The 27,668-nt window shown below is 34.9% G+C and overlaps 1 pseudogene; it reads left to right on the top strand.

Moving 5' to 3' along the window:
• The first annotated feature begins 1,932 nt into the window (after window positions 1-1,932).
• On the top strand, window positions 1,933-4,968 carry LOC118013802 (annotated as a pseudogene).
• The last annotated feature ends 22,700 nt before the right edge of the window (window positions 4,969-27,668 follow it).

Genomic DNA, 27,668 nt, shown 5'->3' with positions numbered 1-27,668 from the left:
CAATAGTTTAGCCTTAAGAGATTTCTTGCTTGAACTCACAACCCTGAGATCAAGACCTGAACTGCGATCTGGAGTCAGATGTTTAACCAACTAAGCCACTCAGGTTCTCCAAGACTTAAGAAATTTCTATGCCTAGAAGAGAAGTTAACCTTGTGTTACATAATGGAAATTTGTTTTGATAAACAGTCATAGATCTTGATAACTAACTCCTATTTCTAAATTTATGGTTATTGTCTGTCTGGTCCATCGGCAAAAATGAATTTTGGATTAAATTGTCAATTCAATTCATTGAGTTTCCTTTGCAGGGGCATCAGTACTTTATTTAAAATCTATTTAAAGAATATACTTTTAAACAAATTACCTATTCAAATAATAGACCATAATAAATAATACTCCTAAAGTTTCAAATTAAAAGTTTTTTTCTTTTCCTTCCAAAAGTAAGTTTTCATCCAAGCTTGAAAGATCAAGCATTACAACAAGGAAATTTAGGGGATGATAGTAAAGACATTAATTATGTAAGTGTATTAAAAATAAGTCATAAGGGAAATTTGATTAATGGCTAAATATTAGAATTAAATATGACTTTCAGTGCATTGTGATATCTGGGTGTTACATATATTCATGAATCAATGTTTTCCATTTACATATCTTCCCATTTATCTTAGACCTGTACATATCACATATTTATGCATCCAAAAATATTCCTAAAAATATACCTTCCTCACATATTCTATAAATTGTAAACACAAATATGTACCTCTAGGTGGTGCATTCTTATGAAAAGACATTATATATAAAGAAATATATTTAAAAAATTTTAGAAGCCCATAGTAATCAAGCCTATATTAAACAATATTCCTTATACATTGATAAATATTGCACACATAGGTAGTCCTCCTCAGCTGAAGAGGCATTTAAGTGCTTATTATGAATGTAGATGAAGACATCTATATAAAAAAAAAGTTGTACACACTACCCTTAGGGAATGAACACTTTGATGGCAGAAAGTTAAATTCAGCTGGCACAATGTCAGGTGGTCATAGGAACAATGCAATTGAAATCTCACAACATAATTATGTGTCAATTATTATTTTCATTTTTTAAGTAAACTTTCAAGAGTGCAAGAAACTTGTTCAAATTTACATATTGTCATTGCAATTATAGAGACTTTCCCCTAGGTCCTTCTACTACTTCGACTGTCTCCTAACCTCACTTACCGTTTCTTTCTTTTTTTTTTTTTTAAGATTTTACTTATTTATTTGACAGAGAGAGAGACAGCGAGAGAGGGAACACAAGCAGAGGGAGTGGGAGAGGGAGAAGCAGGCTCCCCGCTGAGCAGGGAGCCCGATGCAGGGCTCGATCCCAGGACCCCGGGATCATGACCTGAGCCGAAGGCAGATGCTTAACGAATGAGCCACCCAGGGGCTGCCGCCCTCCACCACCGCCCCCTGCCCGCCACTTACCATTTCTATTCTCCACACTGCAGTCATAGTGATATTCCTAAAAATAAAAAAAACGAAACAAACAAACAAACAAAAACTGCTACTCTGTCCTGTTTAAAATACAGCAAGTGCTGCCAATTGCTTTCAGAATTATATCCAGTTTCCTCGACTTGTATAACGAATATAGTTTATCCCTCTGCTAGTTCAGGAAAAGATCTCCAGCTAGTGCCAATTAATTTAACCCAAATACTGGTTAGGGAGGTAAGGATGTTAGCAGGGGTTTTCCTTCCATATCACAGATTTTGGAGGACTTAATTATTGGTTGAGAATTAGAGTCACTATTCTAAGTGTAATAGTAGATGTTGAGGAGGCCATTCTCTTTCTCGAGAGACTCATGAATGTCCTTGGTGATGGGAAAACTTTATATGGAGGAGGTAGAAAGGGACTCAGGTCTTGGGGCATGGTGAGTATCTTAGACTTTCAGTAGGTGATGGATGATCAGCTTTGGATTCGAAGCCAGCTGGCTGGTACGACAATCCAGGTAGCTTCTCAGATTCAGGCAGTGTCTAAGCGTTGCCATGAATAAGGAGATTCTGGGGGAACTGTCTGGGCTCTCGGGCATAGTGATGGATTCACAGAGCATCTCATGATAGTTTTTCCATTTCTGTCCACAAACACCCTGATAGTCCTATCCCACTCTTCTGAGCCTACAGCCTCCCTCTTTCACTGCTTCCACTAAGAATTCCTCTTTCCTGCCTGGAGCAAGGGTAGTATGTGGGGGGAAAAAAGAGGGGGGTTTCTTGTTTCAAATATTGTATGTTTCTTTGTTTTTCAAATCTGTCATCTGGGGTAATAAGTGCATTCTTTCCTTAAATTGTGAGTTTCAAGAATCCATTCCCACTTCTCTCTTCCTTTCTCCCTGTCCCCCTTTCCCTCCTCCTCCTCATTTCTTTCTCTCTGTGCCTTTTCTTAGATATATATTCTACTAAGAGAAATACAGTGTACAGAATGCCTAGAAGGAAAAAAAATGGGCAAAATAGTAAGAGATATACTGTCAATATTTAGGTTAAAATGGCGTTAGTTTGACATATTGATCGGTGACTTACTCCTCTTTAAATTCCCATTAGAATATTTTTGAAAGCATAGCAAAAGGGAAAATATGTTGCTATATGGGGAAATAAGTCTAACATCAATTTTTCAGAGTTTAGAACTTGAGTCCACTGTTATAGTATTATGATCATGGGGCTACAAATTACCATTATTGCTAATGTACCCTTCATCCTTACAAATTTCAGTCTGACTACCCACAGAGTTCACAGGAGATTATAGCTATTTCTGTCTCATAGTGTTGAGCTAGAAGGGCCTTATCAAAGAACACTGTAGGTAATTTTTCCTTCCTCTAAACTCACGCATTGGTGTTTGATTTCTTAAGATGAGAAAAGAGTATTGCTGTTCCCTCCTTGCCTCACCAACAGGCACCTTTCTTTCCATAACACACAGTTTCTGATGTACTTTATCGATGAATATTATGGGTAAGAGTTAAAATTTTTAAAGAGTGGAAGGCAGTGGTATGTAGGAGATATTGGAATAGTCCATGCAAGGCTGTAGATTTCTTATAATGAATCTAGCCAAAGAAAATTAAACAGCTTAAGTTGTCCTAGGATTATAATTTTCAAAAATATTGTTACTGTGGGACTTAGAATCTCCAAAAGAATACTTGCAATTTTTCAAAACAAGACATAAGTACAGGTTTTTATTTGGACTCCTCTTATTTCTCTCAGGCATAAACAACATTTCTGTTAGCCAAGATTAGCCTTGGGCCATTAATTATATCTATAAAAACATGCTGCTGCTTATGTATAAATTATAGAACAAAAGGAAAAATGTACTTGATCCTATAAATATTTCAAAATAGCCTATAACTTGTCTATTTCTTTTCTAGGTCAAAATCCATACCCCATTCTTCATTTCTATAACATCAGTTTTCTTCATCCTTGCTAATTGGAAAGAAGTATTCTTTCTCCTTTCAAAGACCTACCTCTCTCCATAAGCTAAATTCCATCTGCTTTTTTTCCCCTCTTCTGTGATCTTTTTTTTATCAAATTTATCCTTATTCATCTAGATTTTCAACCATTCTCCCAAATCAACATAGGAGTATGTTCAATCTCTACCATCTGGAAAAACTGTAGGAACAACTGTATGTCCTCTCTTGATTCATGGTCACACTTTTTAAAAAAAATGTCCTTTACTTTTCTAAATTTGTTTTTGCCTTTTGATTCCTTTTTATTTAAAATTTCAACTTTAGGCTCTGTTCCTTCCCATTGAACAACTGCATCTTCTGGTGCAGTGCCATCTGTGTCCCCGAGACACGATGATGGTCAGAGTAAATGGATTTGACCATATAAAGCACTTAGTCACCAGGGCTACTTTTAGCTCTGGCAAATTAGAAATTGTTGCCATCAATGACCCCTTCATTGACCTCTACATGCTCTACAAGTTCCAATATGATTGAACCATGGCAAATTCAACGGCACAGTCAAAGCTGAAATGGGAAAATTTTCATCAATAGAAAGCCTATCTCCATCTTCCAGGAGTGAGATCCAGCCAACATCAAATGGGGTGATGCTGGTGCTAGGTATGTTGTGGAGTCCATTGGGGTCTTCACTGCCTTGGAGGAGGCTGGGATCACTTGAATGTTGGGCCAAGAGGGTCATCATCTCTGTCCCTTCTGCTGATGTCCCCATGTTTATGATGGGTATGAACCGTGAGAAGTATGACAACTCTCTCAAGATTGTCAGCAATGCCTCCTGCACAACTGCTTGGTTCCTCTGGCCAAGGCCATCTATGACAACTTTGGCATTGTCGGGGGGGACTCATGACTACAGTCCATACCATCTCTGCTACCCAGAAGACTGTGGACAGTCCCTCTTGGAAGCCAGGGCATGATAGCTGAGAGGCTGCCCAGAACATCATGCCTGCTTCTATTGGAGCTGCCAACGTTGTAGGTAAGGCCATCCCTGAACTGAATGGGAAGCTCACTGGCATGGCCTTCCATGTCCCCACCCTCAACATATCAGTCATGGATCTGACCTGCTGCCTGGAGAAAGCTGCCAAATACAATCACATCAAGAAGGTGGTTAAGCAGGCATCAGAGGGCACACTCAAGGGCATCCTGGGCTATGCTGAGGACCAGGTTGTCTCCTGAGACTTTAACAGTGACACCCACTTCCACCTTTGATGCTGGGGCTGGCACTGCCCTCAATGATCACTGTGTCAAGCTTGTTTCCTGGTATGACAATGAATTTGGCTATAGCAACCAGGTGGTGGACCTTATGGTCCACAGGGCCTCCAAGGAGTAAGAGCCCCTTGGATCACCAGCCTCAGCAAGAGAAAGAGGAAGAGCAAAGCCCTTGGCTGTTGGGGAGTGCTTGCCCCCAAATCATCCCCCAACACACTGAGACTCTCCCAACCTCTCCACAGTTTCCATCCCAGACACTCTGAAGAAGGGGAGGGACATGGGGAGACCTACCTTGTCATGTACCATCAATAAAGTACACTGCACCCAGCTCCCTGCCCCGCCCCCAAATTCAACTTTATTGCAGAATATTTGATATATAAATGCCCTTTAATTCTTAGCCAAATGTAGTGGTCTCTGTCACCAATACACTTTTGAAACTACTCTTGTAGATGTGCCCATAAACCCATTTACTGCTAAATCCAATGAACAACTTTTATTCTGAAGAAATTTTGATCCCATGTAGCACTGCATATTATTGATCAAATTAACATTTCAATAATTTTTCCTTCAAAAATAATAAATTGTGGATATATGTTCATTGTAGAAAAATTTAAAAAGCAAAAATTAAAAAAAATATTTCTACAATTGAAATATATCCATTCTTAAGCATCATCTATACAGTTTATATATGCACAAACATATGTAGCAAAGTAATATTTAAATATACATGTGTGACTATCTACATACACAGAAATATTTTAATATGCTCCCTCCTTCACCAAGTTTTAAATACTCTATCTTAGAGTATTTAAGCTTAGACATCTTTCCATGTCAATGTATATTCTCAAACAGGTACATGTTAGTTATTAAAGAAGATAGGAAAAAAAAGAAAAGCTACATGATGGTGAAGTAGAAGCCAGAAAAAAAAATATAGAAAGATGACAAAATAACTGTAATTAAGACAGAAACTGACAAACTAGAAACAGAAAATGGTATAATCCATCCACAGAAAGTATTTTTTAAAACTTTTTTAGAAACCACTTTCTTTCAAAGGTAGTGAATTTAAAAAGAGACAAAAAGCAGTAATAAGAAGGGAGAAATTAAATGAGACTTAACTATAAATTAAGATTGAAACAAAAACAAAACTTAAGGAAAACCATATTTACTATTTAAGAATATAGTTGCTTTTCTATAATTACCTTTAAAGTAAGAAAATAAAACAAATGCTTTATTAAAAAGTAACCCTTACATTCATTTAATAAATATTTAAATACTTTTTACTTTTCACCTGCTGTTCTAAGTCCCCAAGTTATTTTTTTCAAATGTTAGATTAATGTCATTACCAATATCAACTCGTCACTCAACATTTTCTCTGTGTATCCTAAATAGGCTGCATGATGTTTGGGACAATGGATTAAGTGGTGCACCCCATGTGCTCTAATCAGCTGTTAATTTCATTCACTGTCATTGTCATAAACCTACTCTCTAGAAAGCAACATCATAGTGTTTTCATTCTTTAGTAAATGTAAATGCATTCTTTTGTGTCACAATTAAGCCCTTCACATTGAACATTAAATTACATAATAACTAATAATCAGAGTACAGAAAGAAGACAACATAGAATTTCAGAGCATGGACTCTGGACATATGGTTTGGATTCATATCCTAGCTCTTCTACTTTGAGTAAGTAAGTTTTCTAATCTGTCAAGCAGGAATGATAATAATAGAATTTATCACATATGGTTGTTGTGAAAATTGACACAGTGAAAACATTTAGAAAAGTGACTGAAACACAGAGAAATACCTTAAGAACTAGCTGTTGCTATCACTAGGATTTAAATGATAGAAGAGCAGCAATTTTTTTTTCTTTTATTCCCCACTATATTTTCATCCCTTAGAATAGAGATTAACACATGGTAGATGCTCAATAAATTTTGTTGAATAATGAACATTTATTAAACACTTCCAATTGCCAGGCATGGAGATAAGTATTTTATGTGCATTACTTCATTAATCTTGCTAATAAAATGTTGAGTTTAATATGCTTACCCTCTTTCTTTTCTTAATATGGACCTTAAAACATAGGTTAAATTAGCTGTTAGATGCCAGCTGATTAGGAAGCTTATTAATTCCCTATTGCTATTGTAAAGATTATCACAAACTTAGCAGTTTCAGTAATACATATTTATCATCTTACATTTCTATATGTCAAAAATCTGAAATGAGTCTTCCTGGGGTAAAATCAAGCTATTGAAAGTCTGACTTCCTCTTTGGAAGCTGTAGGGAGGGTATTTTCTTGCCTTTTCTAGCTTTTTGAGGCCTTCTGATGTCCTTAGCTCATAGCTTTTTCTCTCTATTTTCAAAGATATCATGTATAAAAAAACAAAACACCCAGATAGGAGTAAACTCTGAGATGACCTAAATGTTTTTATTAAAATAAGAAGACTTAAAGCAGCTATTTTAAATACAAACTTATTAGTGAACAGATAGGTAGTTCACTAAGTAGAAAACTAAAAAAAAATTAAATATAATTAAATGTAGATTTTAGTACTAAAATACAGTATATATAAAATCTGATATAAAAAATATAAAATCTGAAATTTAAAAAAATCACTGGATTGCCATGCCATGATTATCAAATTTGACAATGTAGAAAAATGAGTCCGTGAACTTGAAGATGGATACTTAGAAATCACAGAATTGGAAGAACAGAATGAAAAAAGATTCAAAATAAAATATAGCTCTATATGGAAAAATATCCTATCCTGAAACATGTATCTTTTTGGTGGCCCAGAAAGAGACTAGAAAATGAGTTGGTATCTTGTTTTATTTTGAATAATATTTTCGTAATGACTAATGATATTTATCATCTTTTCATGTGTCTGTTGAAATTTTGTATGTCTTCTTTAGACAAATGTCTACTAAAGTACTTTGCCATTTTTGGTGTTGTTTGTCTGTATGTTGTTGTAAGAGTTATCACATGTGGGGCGCCTGGGTGGCTCAGTTGGTTAAGCGACTGCCTTTGGCTCAGGTCATGATCCTGGAGTCCCTTGATCGAGTCCCGCATCGGGCTCCCTGCTCAGCAGGGAGTCTGCTTCTCCCTCTGACCCTCCCCCATCTCGTGCTCTCTCTCTCTGTCTCATTCTCTCTCTCAAATAAATAAATAAAATCTTAAAAAAAAAAAAAAAGAGTTATCACATGTTCTGCATACTAGACCAATACCAGATATAGACTTTGCAAATATTTCCTCTCATTCTGTAGGTTGTCTTTTCACTTTCTTAATAATGTCCTTGGCACAAAATTTGGAAATTTTTTGAAGTCCAAAGCCTATTTTTTCTTTTATTCATGTTTTTTTTTGTGTGTGTCCCATCTAAAAATCCATTGCAAAATCCAAGGCCATAAAGATTTACCTCTGTTTTCTCCAAAGAGTTTTATTGTTTTAGCCCTTACATTTATACTGCTGTTACATTTTTAGTTAATTTTGTATATGGTGTAAGTTAGAAGTCCAACTTCATTCTTTTGCATGCAGATAACTGGTTATCCTGGCACCATTTGTTGAGGAAAATATTCTTGCCCCCAATGAATGGTGATGGCACCCTTATTGAAAGCAAGGTGGCCATAAATACAAGTTTATTTTTGGAGTCTTAATTCTATTCCATTGATCCATATGTCTATCCTTCTGCCAGTACCACAGAGTCTTGATAAATGTACATTTGTCATAAGTTTAGAAATAGAAGTGTGAGTGCTCCAATTTTATTCTTCTTCTCAAGATTGTTTTGGAGATTTGGCTTTTCCATTTCTGGCCCCCAAAGGCCATTGAAACAGGGATTCAATAAATTTGATAGAGATCACATTAATACTACAGATCATCGTAGATCACCTTGAGTAGTATTTCCAACTGAATATTAGTAAAACTTCCAATATATAAACATAGATGTCTTCCATTTGTGTAGATCTTTTTTTTAATTTCTTTCAGCAATATTTCAGTTTTCTTTGTATGTCTTTAACCTTCTTCATCAAATTTGTTCCTAGATATTTTGTTCTTTTGAATATTATTGTAGATTGAATTGTTTTTTAAAATTTTCTTTTCCAATTGTTCATTGCTGGTGTATAGAAACACAACTGATTTGTTTGTGTTGGTCTTGTACCCTACAACTGCTGAATTTGTTTGTTAGCTATAATAAGGTGTATGTGTGGGTTCCTTATGATTTTCTATACATAGGATTATGCCATCTGCAATTAGAGATAGTTTTAACTCTTACTTTATAATTTGGATGGGGTTTATTTCTTTTATTTGCTAATTGCTTTGACTAGAATTTCCAGTACAATGTAAATAGCAGTGGCAAAAAGAGTCATCCTTATCTTGTCCCTGATCTTAGGAACAAAGCTTTCTATCTTTTACCATTGAGCATGACATTAGGCATGGATTTTTCATAAATGTCCTTTACACATTCAAGGAGTTCCCTTCTATTCCTAGTTTTCTGAGTGTTTTTATTATGAAAGAATGTTGGATTTTGTCAAGCCTTCTCTGCATCAATTGAGATAATCATGTGCCTAACTCCTCTTCATTCTATTAATGTGGTATATTACATTGATCAGCTTTATTATGTTGAACCACCCTTGATTCCTGGGAAAAATCCCAGCTATATGTTGTTGGATTCAGTTTGCTAACATTTTGTTGAGAATTTTCCACTCATATTCATAAGAAATATTGGTCTGTAGTTTTCTTTAATTGTGATGTCTTTGTCTGGCTTTTGTATCAGGGTAATGATGGCCTTACAGAATGAGTTAGGAAATGTTATCTCTTCCACTTTTTGGAGGAACTTGAGAAGAATGATGTCACTTATCTCTTGTGGCTTTCAAGATTCTATGTATCTATGACTTTCTACAGTTTTATTATAATGTGTCTTAGGGTGGATATCTTTGTTTATACCACTCAGAGTTTATTGAGATTCTTGGATATCTAAATTGATATATTTTAAGAGATCTGGGAAATTTTTGGCCATTATTTCTTCAAATATCCTGCCTTTTTTTCTGTCTTCTCTTTCTGGAACTCCCATAAGGCATATGTTGGTGTGATTGATAGTGTACCAAGGATCCTTAGGCTCTGTTCATTTTTCTTTCTTTTTTATTTCTTTTCCCCAGACTGGTTAAATTATCTTATCTTCAAGTTTACAGAGGTAGTCTTCTGTCTTCTCAAATCTGCTGTTGAACTCTAGTGAAATTTTCATTTCAGTTATTGTGCTTTTCAGCTCCAGAATCTCTATGGTCCTTTTTACATTTTATCTCTTTATTGATATTCTCTACTTCATACACTGTTTCCATTTCCTCTAGCTCTTTGTCAATGGTTTCCTTTAGCTATCTGAGCACAGTTAAGAAAGTGATTTAAAGTTTTCATCTAGGAAGTCAACATCTGCGCTTGCTCATAGATGATTTATATTAATTTCTTGTTTTCCTGTAAATGGGTCATATTTGTTACTTTTCATTCTTTGTAAATTTTTGTTAAAAATTGGACATTTTGAGTATTATATGCAAAAAGAAAAGATTGAGGGGGAAAAAGGAAGAAACTCATGTAGGAAGAAAGAGAGGAAGGAAGAAAGGGACAGAAGAAGGGAGAAGAAAAGGAATGAAGGCAAAGAGAGGAAGGGAAAGAAAATAAAAGAAAAAAACACAAGAAAGAAAAATCAAGCAAAGCAAAGTAAAATATTACTCTTCAAGTCTTTGCAAATTGACTCTTGTTGGGGTACTCCTTCAACATCTAGCCAGGCCCTTTACCACTCTACCTAGCTTATATTTCCTACTTGTTCTGAGCCTAAAGACAAGCCACAGTTGGAAGTTTATTGTCTTCTCATGTCTTTTGTGAGCATGTTAACTGACCTGAACATTCATCTGCCCTAGTTTCCCCCATATACATACTAGCTTTAAAAGTCCCTATTCCCTCACAATACTCACCTTTTGGCCTTTCTCCCAGAATTTTGGTGTGTTTATTGTTTGCTCTGTTTCTTTTTTTTCACTCACCCCCTCTCCCTCCAAGCAGAAATATCTTTTTCATTTGGCTTTTATTGTTTTTGAGGACCTCAGAGCTTCTCTAACGTGACAGTTTCCAAATTAGACAAAACGAAAGGAAGCCCTCTAAAGCAGTCCTTCAGGGGGAAACCCCAGTCAGTTCAAAATAGATAAACTCAATTCCCTGGTATCAAGATCTGCTTTGCTCTCTCAAGTACTAGCTTTCCAGACCAGGAGCATGGGCTGCCCCTTTTGGACATCACCATGCTGGGAAGTAGTGTAGGGTGATGGTTGTTAATATGCCACAAAGATCTCCTATCCTGTTTTCAGTGGTCTTTACCCTGGCTAACCTTTTGTTTGGTTGCTATAAAACTTAGAATATTTTCCAGTTTCAATAAGGTTGATTCTGGCAGTTTTTGTCATTTGGGGATATTTCTGGGGAGATTCCCTACTCCTACATTTTCACTGACACCACTGGTCTATTTTTATAAGCAAAAATATTAGAAATAGACATAGCCATCTGTTTAGATATTTATGGCTGATTTCAAGCTACATTTTAAGAGTTGAGTAGTTGCCAAAGAGATGGTATGGGCTGCAAACATAAAGTATTTAATAATGGATTCTTTAAGAAAAATCTGCAGACTTCTGTTTTAAAATTTTCTTTATATATAAACTTTGCAAGATAAAGAGTGTATTACTTCTTCTTTTCTAATCTACATGTAATTTGTTTTTTTGCTTTATTCCACTGACTTGAAGGTGATTAGTAAAATGTATAGAAATATTAAAAGTGGATATTCTTGCCTTAGTCTTAGAAGAAATACATCTCATTTTCACGCAAAAGTATTATGTTAGCTGTATATAAGAATATATTTCCAGGGCGCCTGCGTGGCTCAGTCATTAAGCGTCTGCCTTCATCTCAGGTCATGGTCCCAGGGTCCTGGGGTCAAGCCCCGTATCAGGCTTCCTGCTCAGTGGGAAGCCTGCTTTTCCCTCTCCCACTCCCCCTGCTTGTCTTCTTGCTCGCTCTCTCTCTTTCAAATAAATAAATAAAAAATCTTAAAAAAAAAAAAGAATATATTTCCCTTTTCCACCTCCATTGACCACCTTAACTGAAGTGTTTATACTTTTAAGCAAATTTTGAATATATTAAGCCATTACTTTCTCAAATATTTTACTACTCTTTTGTTCTTCTGGAACCTGATAATATATATTCTAAATCAATTGCTCTTTTCTTATTGGTCACCAAGACCCTGTTCAGTTCTCAGAGTTGCTCTATATTTAATTGTAGCTTTATTGTTATATCTTCCTTGAATTCACTTTGTTTTTTTTCTGAAGCACCTAACCTGTTGTTAATCAAAATTAGTGAATATTTTACTTCAGATTTTGTATTTTTATCTCTATAGCTTCTATTTCTTTTCTCTCTTTTTTTTAAGATTTTATTTATTTGTCAGAGAGACAGAGTGAGAGAGCATAAGTAGGGAGAGTGGCAGGCAGAGGAAGAAGCAGGCTCCGTGCTGAGCAAGGAGCCTGATGCGGGACTTGATCCCAGGCCCCTGGGATCATGACCTGAGCTGAAGGCAGATGCTTAACCGACTGAGCCACCCGGGCACCCCTAAAAGTACACTTTGGGTAGTTAAAAGTTAAATGGTCTCAGTGAATAAATACTAAAGAATGAAGGGCCTACTCTGAGAATGAGAGAGATGGCAGGTAATATTGAGAGTGGTTGAGAATCATTCATGCTTTAGTTTATATGCTTCGATATCATTTGCATATTTAACAAAGATAAGGTAAAGGTAGATTTCTTTTGTGCTTTGCAAATAGTACATATATAATTGTGTTATGCAGGGGCCAACAAACTTTTTTTTTGCAAATTAGCAAATAAATGTTTTAGGCTTTGAGGGACATGTGATCTCTGTCATAACTTCTTCATTGTAATAAGAAAGCATATGTTGACAACACATAAATGAATGAATTTGGCTGTGTTTCAGTAAAACATTATTCACAAAAACAGGTAGTGGGCCAGATTTGACTTTCCAGCAGTAGTTGGTATATTCCTGGTAAGAAGAGTACTAATACTTGTGTAGGGTAGGAAAAAAAAAAAAAGGAAACTGTGTGTTTGATTATCTGCTTTATTGTAATGACATATCGAATCCATCTTTATGTGAACTATATAACAATACGTTATGTTAATTTAAGAATGCTGTTAAAGTTCTACTTTACTGCTACAATTAAAAATGTATTCACCTTAAAAAAATTTTTTAAATGTATTTACTTTACCAATTCAAAAGATAATAGTAACATTTGTATCAGAATGTACTTGCTGGGGGTACCTGGGTGGTTTAGTCAGTTAAGCGTCTGCCATCGGCTTAGGTCATGATCCCAGGGTCCTGGGATCGAGTCCCGCATTGGGCTCCCTGCTCCAGAGGGAGTCTGATTCTCCCTCTGCCTCTCCTCCCACTCATTCTACCAATCTCTCCCTCGCTCTCTATTTTAAATAAATAATAAATAAAAAACCTTAAAAAAAGAATGCACTTGCCACTGATTTAAACAACAAATGAAACACCACTCAAAATATACAAAATATCTATAAAATGTGAAACAAATTCAGCGGAAAATACACACATATTGGAAAACTAGTTTCTTATAAAGAATAGAATGAGAATTTTTTTTTTTTTTAAGATTTTATTTATTTATTTGACAGAGAGAGACACAGCAAGAGAGGGAACACAAGCAGGGGAAGCAGGAGAGGGAGAAGCAGGCTTCCCGCGGAGCAGGGAGCACCATGCGGGCCTGGATCCCAGAACCCTGGGATCATGACCTGAGCCAAAGGCAGACGCTTAACGACTGAGCCACCCAGGCACCCCCAGAATGAGAATAATTTTAAGACATAGTTAAAAATGTGTTTTTGAAGAATTTCACACTATCTTCAGTTTTTACAATCAGTTCTAAGATGATCATAAAATTATAATTTGATATAGAGGAGTTAGCAAGTCACACAGAATACCCAAACAGCCAACATATTATAATATTTTGCTAAACTAAAATCATGTGTTTGAACTAGAACACAAACCAACATGTTAATAACTAAAAGTTCTCTTGGATTATTTATTTTTAAAAAGTGATTTATGATGCTGTAAGAAAATTAATGGAGCAGTTCTATCTGGACAAAATTCTGTCTTCTAATTTACTAAAACAACTCAGACTCCTTATGTCTAATAGCTTGAAAACAGAGGGGGAAAATGGAGCTGAAATAACTAATTTAATCAGAATATGAAAATTATCATTCCAATATAATGAATACCTAGTGTGTGCTGTTAAATTTACATATGCTATATATTTCATTTGTAGAATAAAGCTCTGTAGTAACTAATAATATCCCTATTTTACCAATGTGGAAAAGGTGGCTCAGAAAAATTAAGTCCTTATTTGATTATAGTATTAATTAATGGTGGAAATGAAATTCTTTTGGTATGGTTCCATCTTTTTTTTTTTTTTTTAAAGATTTTATTTATTTATTTGACAGAGAGATAGAGAGCACAAGTAGGCAGAGAGGCAGGCAGAGGGAGAGGGAGAAGCAGACTCTCCACCGAGCAGGGAGCCTGACGTGGGGCTCGATCCCAGGACCCTGGGATCATGACCTGAGCCGAAGGCAGCCACTTAACCGACTGAGCCACCCAGGTGCCCCGCTATGGTTCCATCTTTTAAGAAGTTATTCTTCCCACTGTACTTTGTTAGTTCTTCTCAAAGAAGGAGACTATAATCTTCCACTAACTCTAATCTGAATTGAAAAATTCAGAAAAAAAAGGAAAGCAATATGTGGAGAAAAAAATCAATTATCATTTACTCCTAAAATCTTCATATCTGTAGTAGAGTGAGGAACTGTCATCTTTGGGTATTTATTTTCATAAAACAGCACTGTACATTTTAACAAAAAGCTTTTAGCTTTGTTACCTTGGGCAAATTTACTTAACCTCTATGAACGTCCTTTGTCTTATATGGAACCCAACAACAATAATAAAAGCAATTCATAGCTCTCAGAAGTTTGAAAATGAAGAATGAAGGGGAAACACATTTTACATTAAAATTTAGTGTTAAAAATAATGTATAATCAAAATTATCTAAAATCCCCCAGTCCCTTATATTTGATTTTATATTCCATGACACACACACTGATACACAAAATATGATATCTATGATATCTAGTCCATAAACAATGACTTCCTCATTAAGAAAACTTTATTCTTCCCAAGTATTTTGATGTGAGCATATTATCTGGAAACAGTTCTCCACGAGTCTCACATATCTGCACATCTTGTTTCAGATTTCGTTTTGGACCACCTTTTCAAGGATATTAAAAAACAGCCTAGGAAGTTAGAGATAGTGTCTCCTCTTTGACAGCAGAGTTCAGAATTGTTTCTTGAGCAGAATAATTAAGATAAGGTCTTCTTTGTGGGGCACAGTTGGTCAGGTTTGTTAGCAGCCTGATACACAATTGACTGTGCAACATCTCTATGGAACTGGGGGATGGAAGACAAAGTAGTATGAACGTGAAGTTCGTGCTGCATGCTGATCCATGAATGTAAAGTCCCAGGAGTCTTGTGTCTTCCATGCTACTGTGGCAGGATAACTTGTTGGGTTTGAAGTAGGGAATGATCTCAAATCCTACGCCATTCTTCACCTACGTGAGGCTCACATTTGTGCAGAAAAGATTAGTTTAGGTTTTATCCCTCATCCTATGATTTCCAAAAAATTAAAATGTATCTGATTCCCAGACAATGCTCTCTGACTAAAAAAATATATATTTTTAAATTTTCTGAGTATAGTCAATACACATGTTATGTTAGTTTCAAGTGTATAACATAATGATTCAACTTCTCTGTATGTTCTGTTATGCTCACCACAAGTGTGGCTACCATGTGTCACCACACAATGCTATTACAATATCACTGACCATATTCCCCATGCTGTGCCCTTTATTCCTCTGACTTAATTGTTCCGTAACTGGAAGCCTATACCCCACCCCCTTTCACCCATTTTGCTCATCCTCCTTCCCTTTGGCAACCATCAGTTTGTTCTCTGTATTTATAGGTCTGATTCTACTTTTTGTCTGTTTATTCATTCATTTTGTTTTTTTTAGTTTCCACATATGAATGAAATCATAATGGTATTTGTTTTTCTCAGTCTGATATATTTCACTTAGCATAATACCCTCACAAAAAAGGATGAAATCTTGCCATTTGTGACAGCATGGGTGGATCTAGAGAACCTAAACTCGATCTCATTTGCCACTTATCTTAATATAGTCTATGGCTTATTAATTGAACTTGGGCAAGTCATTGTGTGTCCAAGGGGAACAAGGATATATTTGATAATTGACTTCTACAGAGTAAAATAAGCAAGGAAGGAGAATTTTGATATTTTTCCAAAAGTAGTTTGGAAAAGAGAAATTAGTTGGAGATACTATTTGGATGAAAACTTCCAGCAAAATTGTCAGTCGTTTTAAATTTAATTTCATTTTCCTCACATGTATGTGACCATATTTAGATACCACATTGTAATCTGACATATGGTTTCTCAAAAAATTCGATCAACCTTTTTCTCTTCTATTTTGAAACAAAGTCCTTTTCATCTCTTTTCACTTAAACTCCAGATAAAGTAATTGAAACTATGTTTCATAACACAAATACACAGTAACTTTAAAAATGAAATTCACACTCCATGAGGCTAGATTCTCTTACTATGGGAAGTGCTCAGGAACAGAGGCTGGTGGCAGACATGGTGGTCTTCCTTTATGGCACATACCCAGTGGGTTGATCAGTAGGTAGAATTATCACATTATGATTTTTAATCCTCTCTTTCGTTATCTTTTTTCTTCTCTCTTCCTCTCTCTGTCTCTCTCCTATATAACTATTCTTTAATTATGTTTTTATGTCGATGATAAAACTCCATGGCAATTAGTTTTAAGAAATTTATTATTCATTTTATTGTCATTGAGCTAGAAAGACATAGGAAAATCACATTTCTGGGAATCTCTTAAGTCAGTGTACATCACTTCCAACATTTTCTCTTTATTTCCACAAGAGTAGTAATGATATTGTTGCTGAAAATATTTAAAACTACTAAATGACCAGGAAGGTAGCTGTTTGACTTCCTTGGCATGATGCCACATGCAAGTATTTAGAGGTTGCTACACCTAGAGTATTGTTAAGTGCATCTTTCTCAAACTCAACTTTATAATAATAAATTCACATAAAAGAGATTCTCAGACATATTAATAGATAACAGAAATGATTTGGTCTGATGAACCCGAGAGCCTGGGCTTGAAATGTGACTTCACCATTTTACTCAGTATTTAACATTGAAAAAATGATCTGACCTTCAGTTTTCTCATCTCTAGAATGGGGATAATTATAGCACTTAATTATAGTGCCATCAAGTGTTAAATGAGATAACATGTATACAACCTATAGAATAACATTTGTCATACATGTTGATCTCAATATTGTTAAGAACTATTATTACAAATTAACCCACAAGCTTGCCAAATGTTACAGCTTTGGAACAGAATCACAGATTCTTTTATTGCAAATGACCAACTTAGAGCCCCATAAATTTTTTAAATATCCTCTGAATCCTTACTAGTTGATTTATTGTCAGTGTCACTTTTGTTATTGTTAAATATCTTATAGTATTAGAATTATTTTTAGAATTCACAGTTCTTTAACAATAACAATTGTTATGTAGACATATATTCATTAACATACTATACATTTTTAAATTTGTAAATTGTTAATTAAAATTTGCCATCTTTCATTCTGGGTCATTTTAAAGTTTATCTTTCCTAAGTTATTGGTTCAATGAAAGTACCAATTGCATTAGCCTAATTATTAAACCTCATTTTTTTTTTTAAAGATTTTATTTATTTATTTGAGAGAGAGAGAATGAGAGAGAGAGAACACATGAGAGGGGATAGGGTCAGAGGACGAAGCAGACTCCCTGCCGAGCAGGGAGCCCGATGTGGGACTCGATCCCGGGACTCCAGAATCATGACCTGAGCCGAAGGCAGTCGCCCAACCAACTGAGCCACCCAGGCGCCCCTAAACCTCATTTTTTAAATAATAATATTTATTATCCATTAGGCTTATTTTAAGAATAGTCAGAAGGTAACTTTATCTGTAAGTATAAGATAGCAATAACATAAAATCCAACAAGAGCAAGTAGTCAAAATTAAAATTCACTGTGCAGTGAATTGTAATACAGGTACATAAAGGAAACTATGGAAACCTGAGAGATCTGAACCAGTAAGCATGAATAAATAAGGTGACCCAGGACTGGTGATGTTACAGTACCACATTTATTTTTATTTTTATTTTTTAAAGATCTTATTTATTTGAGAGTGAGAGAGAGCAAGCAGGAGCAGGGAAGGGGCAGAGGGAGAGGAAGAGCAGACTCCCCACTGAGGAGTGAGCCCGATGCAGGACTCAACCCCAAGACCTCAGGATCATGACCTGAGCTGAAGGCAGATGCTTAACCGACTGAGCCACCCAGGCGGGTGGCAGGAAAGCAATATTTTAACATGATTTTAGGTGTGACCTGCTGCTTCATTTATAACACTTGTCCGTTAGCTCTCTTGTCAAAAGATTTAAAAATTTGTTTTCAGAGTGTCTGTATAACATCAACACTTCTAGACAGTTCTTATGCTAGATCTCGATTATTTACATACTTTTCTTTTACCAATTTTATGTGTGCCATTTGTGAAATGCATTCCTTTTCCCACTATATCAAAGGTATTAACAATTTCTTTCACATCACCAGAAAGACTTTCCTGTGCTATTTACTTATTTAGAATTTTTTCCACCTTGAAATACTGACATATAACATGTATAAGTTTTTAAGATGTACGAGATGATTTGTTACATGAATATATTACAGAATGATTACCACAATAAGATTAGTTAACATCTCCATCTCCTCACATTGTTACCATTCTTTTTGGTGGTAATTAGCTTTTAAGATCTACTCTTTTAACAACTTTCAAGTATATAGTACAGTATTGTTAACTATACTCATTAGATCCCCAGAACTTAATCATCTTAGAGCTGGATGTTTATACTCTTTGGCTAACATCTCCCTGTTTCCCCCACCTCCAGCCCTTGGCAGTCACCACTGGACTCTCTATTTCTTTGAGTTCAGCTTTTAAATTTTTTTTAAAAAAATTTAAATATTTATTTATTTATTTGAGAGAGAGAGTGTGTGAGAGCAGTGGGGGAGGGGCAGAGGGAGAGGGAGAGAGAAACTTAAGCAGACTCTGTGTTGAGCAGGGAGCCCAGCAGGGGCTCGATCTCACAACCCTGAGATCACAACCTGAGCTGAAACCAAGTGTCCCATGCTTGAATGACTGTGCCATCTAGCTGCCTCAAGTTCAGTTTTTTTAGATTCCACATATGAGTGAGAACATAGGGTATTTTTCTTTTTCTGATTTATTTCACTTAGTCTAATGCCCTCAAAATCCATTATATTTATATTGTGGTAAATGGCATTTCCAACAGAAATTAACATTCCCCAGATTTATGTGCATACCATAATAGAAATGATGTGTCATAAATGAGTTAATAAATGAGTAATTTTATCAGTTTTTGTTCTTTTGTTCCTGCTCTTTATTTAATATAATGAGATTGTGTGTTATATCTCTAAACTCTAAACTGTTATTCTGTGTTAAATGCTAATTCTTTCTCCTTGAACATCATGATTAATGAAACAACTTTATTAATATTCCAAAATAGCAGGCAAATCCTAACTTTTGACATGTGGATAAGATGAGAATTATGTTGGATTCCAAGGGAGGGAAACTTGATGCATCATCATTATGTATTTACTACTAATTTTACGACTTCAAGTTCTTTGATAGAGGTTTTTTTTTTTTTTTTCTTTCAGATTAAATTGTTTTTATCAGAGCAACTTTTGCTTTGAGATCAAATCTTTTGGTACCTTTCAGAGCTCTTCAAGTTCTTGTTATTTAATAATAATAATAGTGATCATTTGCAATATATGAAAAACTATCCACAGGTATAGAATGAAGATAAAAAGTGAAAAATAAGTTTGAAGTGTACTTAAAAACAGAAAATAAAGACTAATGAAAAATGAGCACTCATCAAGCTTACTTGATTCACAAGTTTTTATTTTTCATTAAAGTAAATCTTGAAGTCTTAGATTAGTTTTTCTTACAACACAATGGTTGCTTTTATATGTTTGTATTTTGTTAATTAGGATTGCCAAATAAATACAAGAGGTACAGTTTTATTTTTATTTTTTTAAAGATTTTATTTATTTATTTGAGAGAAAGACAGAGATAGCAAGAGAGAGCATGAGCATCGGGGAGAGGGAGAAGCAGGCTCCTCTCTGTGCAGGGAGCTCCGATATGGGGCTAGATCCTAGGACCCTGAGATTATGACCTGAGTGGAAGGCAGACACTTAACTAACTGAGCCACCCAGGTGTCCCCAGGAGGTACAGTTTAATGTGAATTTCGGATAAAAAGCAAATATTGCATGGGACATACTTATATTAAACACTTTTTCTTTGTTTATCTGAAATTCAAGTTTTACTGGATGTCTTATGTTTCTATTTCTTAATCTGTCAACCTTAGTAATTATGATAAACTGAAAGTTACCAAGATAAACAATGATGATATGGTAAAAATGTCCATTGACAAAGTTATGAGTGTTATATTCCCATTTATCATAAATTAGAATTGTAATGAATTTTAGAAATATGTATCTCAACTGTGCTGAGTACAGTAATTCTATCTAAAATACTATTGTCCAGATACCTATTTCATAGGGATTCGTTCTTCATAGTTTATGCCTGGGAGTTTAATTTAGGTAGGTTCCTACTTTATTTCAAAAATATTTAAAGCCTTTACACCTATATAATAACAGTAAGATTGCAAAAATCAGACAAGAAAATTGATGTGGCAAGAGAAAAGCCTCTTATTAAACACTAGTTTCTTTTATAGGATTGCTAGTGTGTAATGATAACCACTGTATTTTTTTTTTTTATCATTCCTGGTTTATCACCTTTAGTTGTCTGAACCTTTCCTCATCCAGCATAAACTCATTCTACTTCTCATTCTAGTCACTCTCTTCTTGACACATTCTGTTTTATATCAGTGCCTTGTGTTCTCATCTGGCCAGCTCAGAAATGTGTTAAATGACCACACTCCATGTTCTGAAAATTGTACTTGTATAAAGACTGCTTAAGACAGTGTCTTGGCTTTTTAAACAGATATATTATGTGATTGAATTGATTCATATTGTTTTTAAATTTAGCTGAAAGCCCTAATTCCTCTCTCTACATAGTTCTTTTATGTCTCTGTTTTCTTTTCACTTTGGTGGTTGGTTTGGGTTTTTTAAAAATGCAGGCGTTTGCAGTTATTTCTGTGAGAATAGCTAATATTTTGCCAGCCGAAGTCATTCATTTTGTCAGCAAATTTGTTTCCTTTACCTTTCTCAAATTTCTCAAGTCACTAATAAAAAAAAAATGAAATGCTGTAGAAGATCACTATGTTAGGCAGAACAGTGACTCCCTAAATTATTCACACTCTAATCCCTAGAACCTGTGAATATGTTACTTTGACATACTAGGTGGGAAGAATCAATTTCCTTCCATCTAGAGATTGCCTGCCTTCCATATACTCCATTTTCAGTGCACATCATTTCAATCTCTGGTTCCATTGTCATGTCTCTTTGACTCTGGCCCTCTAACTCCTCCTTACAAAGACTCTTGTGATTACACTGGGCCCACTGAGACAGTCCAGGATAATGTTCCTATCCAAGGTTTTTTATCATATCTGCAAAGTTCCTTTTACCAATTGTGGCAAGCTATTCATAGGTTCAGAGATTAGGATGTGAGCATCTTTGGGAGACCACTGTTCTGCCTGCCAAATCAGGTAACACCTCCTTCTCTATGTAATGAACCTCAACTAAATCACTGTATATCAACATTAACCACTGTTATACTTTTTCATAGACATTAAGAGTTTGGTAAAGGTTTATTTCTACATGGTGTGAGAGCCACCACCAACTGAAAGGAACGCTGTTTGTGTGTCAGATAAATACATTTCAAAGAGACTGGAGAAGAAAATGCTAAGATGAGAATTGGAGGTCATACCAAAAGAAAAATAAAATTGAGGAATGTGTTATTCTTGAGTTGACTCTAGCTACCTGCTATTCACTCACAAGGCATCATCAATCTCCTGGGAAGGCACCAAGGAGCAGTCTTAGGTTTTAACAGCAGCATGTGTAAGTCAGTGGAGTTTCACATATGCCTCATGTTTATCTGGCAGGAACGCATTGTATCTTGATGACTGGATGTCAGAGATGGCAAAAATAAACATCTAGTCATTTCTTTATATGGTTGGGGAGAGGGGCAATCTTAGTTTGGTCGACAGTTAGATTCTCTGGTATTCCAATTTGGAATTTGTTTTTCTCTGTCTATCCAAAAATTCTACTCTCTCACTCAACCAAATATAGGACCTTCTTGACTTCAACTTCAAAAGATTATCTTCCCAGTTATAAACATCTATTAAATACAAGTCTCAAATGCTACAAATCATGGAGCACATTTGGATGCTACATAAATTTTAGATGGTAATAAATAATTGTAGCCTTGTCTAATTATCATACGTGGCAGTAGGTTTGCATAGCTATGAAAAGTGTTAGCATTCATTAACATTTTCTATAAGCGATTAGCTAATAGGTGCATTTATACATCCATATGTACAAAGGCAGAATATGTGATAAGAATACAAGCATTATCTTCGTTTTGACTTAATTATATTCAATGTTACAATGTCAGTGCATTATTGCATAAAGTAAAAATACAAATTAATATTTAAAATGCAAGTGCTAAAACAACTAAAGAAAAAGAAATTTTCTACGAAGTTCCCTTTTTCTCTAGAGACAATATAAACTTGCTTTGCTACTCTTTAGAAAAATACCAAAGTGACTATGAAGATTTGCTAATATTTTTCCCTAGGAAGAAGGAACTTCCCTTTTCCTTAAGTGTTTTTTTTATAATTTCTTTGCTGTCAATATCAGCCCTTTGATAGTACTGAGAACATAGTAAAAATAATAGAAAAACAATGTGTTGGGGTTGTCTTTCTTGGCCAGCTACCTTCAAGTAAAGAAAGTTAACTGCTGAACACAGCAGTGCTCAAAGATTCCATGCAGTGGGCAGCTGCCTACTTTGGGAATACATGTGTTTAAAAATACCTTCTGCTCCAGGTAATTTTGCTTTTACAGTCCAATAAGTTTCAGCTGTTCTCAAGGACAAAACTCAAGATGTTTCGATAGAAACGGCTCTAAATGTTTAATGGACGAAGTTAGTGTTTGGCTGTGTCCACATAAAGCTAGTAGGCCAATAACTTTGATTATGCATTCAATTCTCTCCAATAATAATTTAGATTAATTTCCATGCCCAGGATTTAAGTTTTATTTGATTGACCAGTCACAGTGACATAGTTAGAGAGAGTCAAAATTTTTAATTTCCCTGAGTTTTGAATTCTGAATTAAAATCAAATGAAGATTTCAGTTTTGGAAGTCATCATTTTAAATCCATGAGATTAAAGATGACTCCTCTAAGTAGAACACAGAGAACACTCTAGCTATTTTTATAATCAGTTCTGCTTCTTCATGGCAATGGATTTTGATGGTATCCTCAACACTGGAGAAAGTAGTCTCAAATAAAAAATAAAAGGGGCTGAGGTAAAACTAACTTTATGAATATATATGGTCACTCTTAGCCTTTTTCATCTTTAAGAAAATAATGCATTTTTAATTTAAAGATTTATATCATATCAAAATTAAGTTTATATTAAAATTTATGCCAAATAAAAATTATAGTGCACTTACACTATCATGACCAAAGATTTTTTTTTATTTGCTCAAGAAGAGAAAAATTTAGTTACTGTTTTGCCCACAAGATATCAAATAGTTTAATGTTTGCAAATATTCATATATTTGGTCCATATGTTCATATTCAATTAATCTATTTGTCATTCAGGATTTGGAGTTTTTGCTTGCTCCTTCTTTTAGAACCAGATTTATCAGAGTTAATACAGTAGTTAATTTGGACAATATTAAGTTATAACTATAATGCCACAATTAATAGGGGTGAAATAAAAATAGCTCATTCAGTAGAAATAAACAGTATGAATAATTGAGCACATATTTTATTTTTTGTTGCTAATTTTTGGCACATATAGTCAAATCCTGAGATTTGCATCATTATTTATGCCTTCGAATTTTGAAAACATAATTTCAGAATGCAAAGCAATCTAATTAAAACCCCCTTGATTCCCTCCTCCATTTTTATCAATCATAGCTCAATTGATTTCAAGAGATTGAGATATTCCACCAGAAATACACATATTAGTATATGTCAATTTTTCCAGTTGACTTGATAAGGGAAGGATCTAACAAATTATGAGTCAGTTTTACCACACTTCATTACACAAGTTGATCCAACAAATTTCAATTATATAAACAATTCAATTTAGTGAACATTTGAACACCTACAGTTCCATGCTGTTAAGATAAACATATTTAATCCAAACCGCCCCTCAAATTAATCTAATTAGAATCCAGTAGTTCATTTATTTATTCCACAATGCATTTGCTGAATGCTTACTACATTAATAGATCTGTGGAAAGAGTGGCGTAAAGTTGATCATGTCAAGGTTATGATGAGCTTGACAAAGTTTACAATTTCAGGTTTTGAGACACAAACATATCATTATTATCCAAGGTGGTGATTATTGTGAAAAATAATTCAACTGACATAATAATCCAAAGGGGCAGAGTATTCTATAGTTAAAGCAACCAGTTAGGCATCACAAAAGAGGTGGTGACTCAAACTGACTTTAAAATATAGGGGAGATTTTTATAGACTACAGTGAAGAACTGGAGAAGAAAAAATATTAAAAGAACAAAGGCACTGTGGATGAAAAGGGCAATGCTTTTTAGTGAATGCAAGGTTATTTCAGATGAAAGGATATGAGCTTTATGCATATATGTATTAGTGACCCTATTGATTATAAAGCTAGAAAATAGACTGGGACAATTTTGAAGTCTTAAAAAATGTTTACAATTTTAAGCTAGTAAGTTGCATGGAAGAAGGGAAAATTTTTGATTGGGAAACCAATTGTGATAAGTCCACATATAAAAGGAATAGGGGATTAATTTTTCATTTTGATACTATATATATATTGATATATGTATAAAAACAAATAATAGTGAGGTTAGGAGAAAGAAAGACTAATGATAAAATCAAGGAAAACATAGTGTTATAAAAGGCACTGGATAGCAAGGAAGAGGCTAACCCCAGTGAAGTAAGTATGCCCTCTGCCTTGTCACCATTAGTCAGCCCTACACACAATTTAGCTCCCACGACTATACAAACTCAAATGAAGATGTTAAAGTCCCTATGTGTTTGGCTCCCATGCATGGATTATAAAAATAAGTAGTAGGGATAAACACTCTTTGTCAAGCCCTAATCCAGATTTAAGTATCTTTCTTTGAGAATGTCATTCTTGTCTATTGTTTTGTGTCCTATAAAACACAAAAGGCTAGTTATATTGAATAGTATACACATCTTAGTAGCTTGTAACAACAAAAGTTTATTCTTTCTCACTTTGCATGTCCATTGCTGGATCCTGGGGCTGTAGTTCATACCATATCATTCCAGGACAGAGACTGACACGGTAGCTGTCTTGGACCTTGAAGGTCATTGTGGCAAAGGAGGATCTCAAGAGGATCTCTTGAGGAAATAAAATACCACAGCCTGGAAAAAAACACACCTCAATTTGCTCATATTAGTTAAAACTATTTCTATGGTCATACCCAACAAAGACAGATTTAGAAAGTACAATCCTACTATGTTCTTGGAGGACAGACAGCTGGAAATGTTTGGCAAATAGTGGTAATGATTACCGAATATGTCAAAGAACACAAACTGTGAAGTCAGATATACCTGTGTCAAAATCACCTATTTAAATTTACAGCTTCAGCTTCAATATTGGCAAAATGAATATAATATCACCCTTCAGTGTTATTACTATAATTATACTTGATGTATTAAAATGATGGGGTGCCTGGATGGCTCAGATGGTTAAGCATCTGCCTTTGGCTCAGGTCATGATCCCAGCGTCCTGGGATCAAGCCCCACATCAGGCTCCCTGCTCAGCGGGAAGTCTGCTTCTTTCTCTGCCTTTCCCCTGCGTTGTGCTCTCTCTCACACACATACTCTCTCTCAAATAAATAAATAAAATAAAATAAATAAATAAAATATTTAAAAAAATAAAATAATATATAAGAAATCACATTTCAATAAACAGTTACTAAAATCTTTGTGTAAATGTATAAAATATTAACAATATTGTGCATTTTTCTACTTCTGAATACCCTATCATAAGCAGTTGATACTATGGTACTTTGCTGTTTGGCAACATACATCACCAAGAATATGTTTAGGAGAACTTAACTTCTTTAAAAAGGATATGATAAAACTGTCTAAAATGCAATTAATGGAGTCTTTAATTATATTTAATGGAAATTTATTTTCCTATTGATAAGGAAAATCTGTGTCCTAAGATGGCTGACTGAGCCAGCGAGAGAGTCCCAGTCCTTGCCCAGGGGCTCTTCCGGGTTCTTCTCCCTACCCCGCTTCACGCACACGCCAAAAGTGCCAAGTATGGGGGAGTAGAGTGTATAAATTGCCCCCTTTGTTTGTGCTCGGGGCTCAGACCTTTGGAGACCACTCTCCTCTGAGCCTGCTGGTGTTAAATAAACCTCCTATCCTTCAAGATCTCCAAGTGCCACTTGGTTCTTCCGTCAGGCGATCCGGTCCAGGTTCAGTAACACTATGTTGTGAGCTTACATGTTTTAAGCTGTTGTGAGTTACACTGTACCCGTGGTAGACTTTTTTTTTTTTTTTTTGTAGCAGGGATACCTTAGTGCTGCTCACCTTGACTTGAAATTTTGCAATAAACTGATCTCCCTGAAGAACATGTCTTAGAGCCTCCTGTCTTAAACACAATCTAACACATGTTCATTTAACTTAGCTCTTTTAAAGCCAGTTTAAGCTCATACATTTATCTCTATATTTTCTACTGAATTACTGCATATGTTCCTAAATTTAATGATATAAAACTGACTTAACTGTACCACTGAATTATAAAAACCTAATGTTGAAAATTAATCCCTCCTTTATAAAATCAGGAGTAGTTCAACTTGACATTAATCTTTCATTGTCATTATGAACTTAATTTGTTCCTCACATTAATTTCTTTCCATATTATAATAATAAAGATATTAAGCTCTTAACATTAGAATCCCTTTAAAATTTAATCTCGCATCTTTTACAAGTAAAAAATTATCCTATTCATGTAGCAATGCCCTGCCTCATCAGATGATGTAAACCTACCTCATTTTTTTGATGACCCTGGAGCGGAGGGGAGTTGCAGGTAAAAGGAGGAAGTTTGAGAAGAGATGCTGCCTCATTTGATGGACAGCTTGGCCTGAGGAAAGCAGAGTTAGCAGTTCTACTCACTGATCCAGAAATGCAAGCTATTTAAGTAGCACTAAAGGCCAATGAACTAGAACTGCTGTAGTTACACTATTTATATAATTAAATTATTTAAGAGGATATCGGAAATAGCCATTTCAGCAAAATAGCATGCAGTATTATCGAAATAACTGACAAACTCAATTGTGTGTGTGAGAGAGAGGTGCAAATAATGTTCCCTTTAATGTGATATTGCATTTATTTTCAAAATATAGCAGAAAAAATGTTTGAACTAAAAGTTCAGGGTAAGACATACTGCAGATATGCTTCCAACTTTTAGTAAGTGGCAGTGTTCTAAACTCATTTATAGATGTTCATTAAAATTTTAAGAAGGGAATTAAGATCCTTTTCCTCAGAATGA

Source organism: Mirounga leonina, unplaced genomic scaffold (assembly GCF_011800145.1).
Source record: "Mirounga leonina isolate KUSES-001 unplaced genomic scaffold, KU_Mleo_1.0 Mir_154, whole genome shotgun sequence".
Classification (NCBI taxonomy): domain Eukaryota; kingdom Metazoa; phylum Chordata; class Mammalia; order Carnivora; family Phocidae; genus Mirounga; species Mirounga leonina.
The sequence above is the reverse complement of the archived record's forward strand: the minus strand, read 5'-3'. Positions and strand labels throughout refer to the sequence as shown.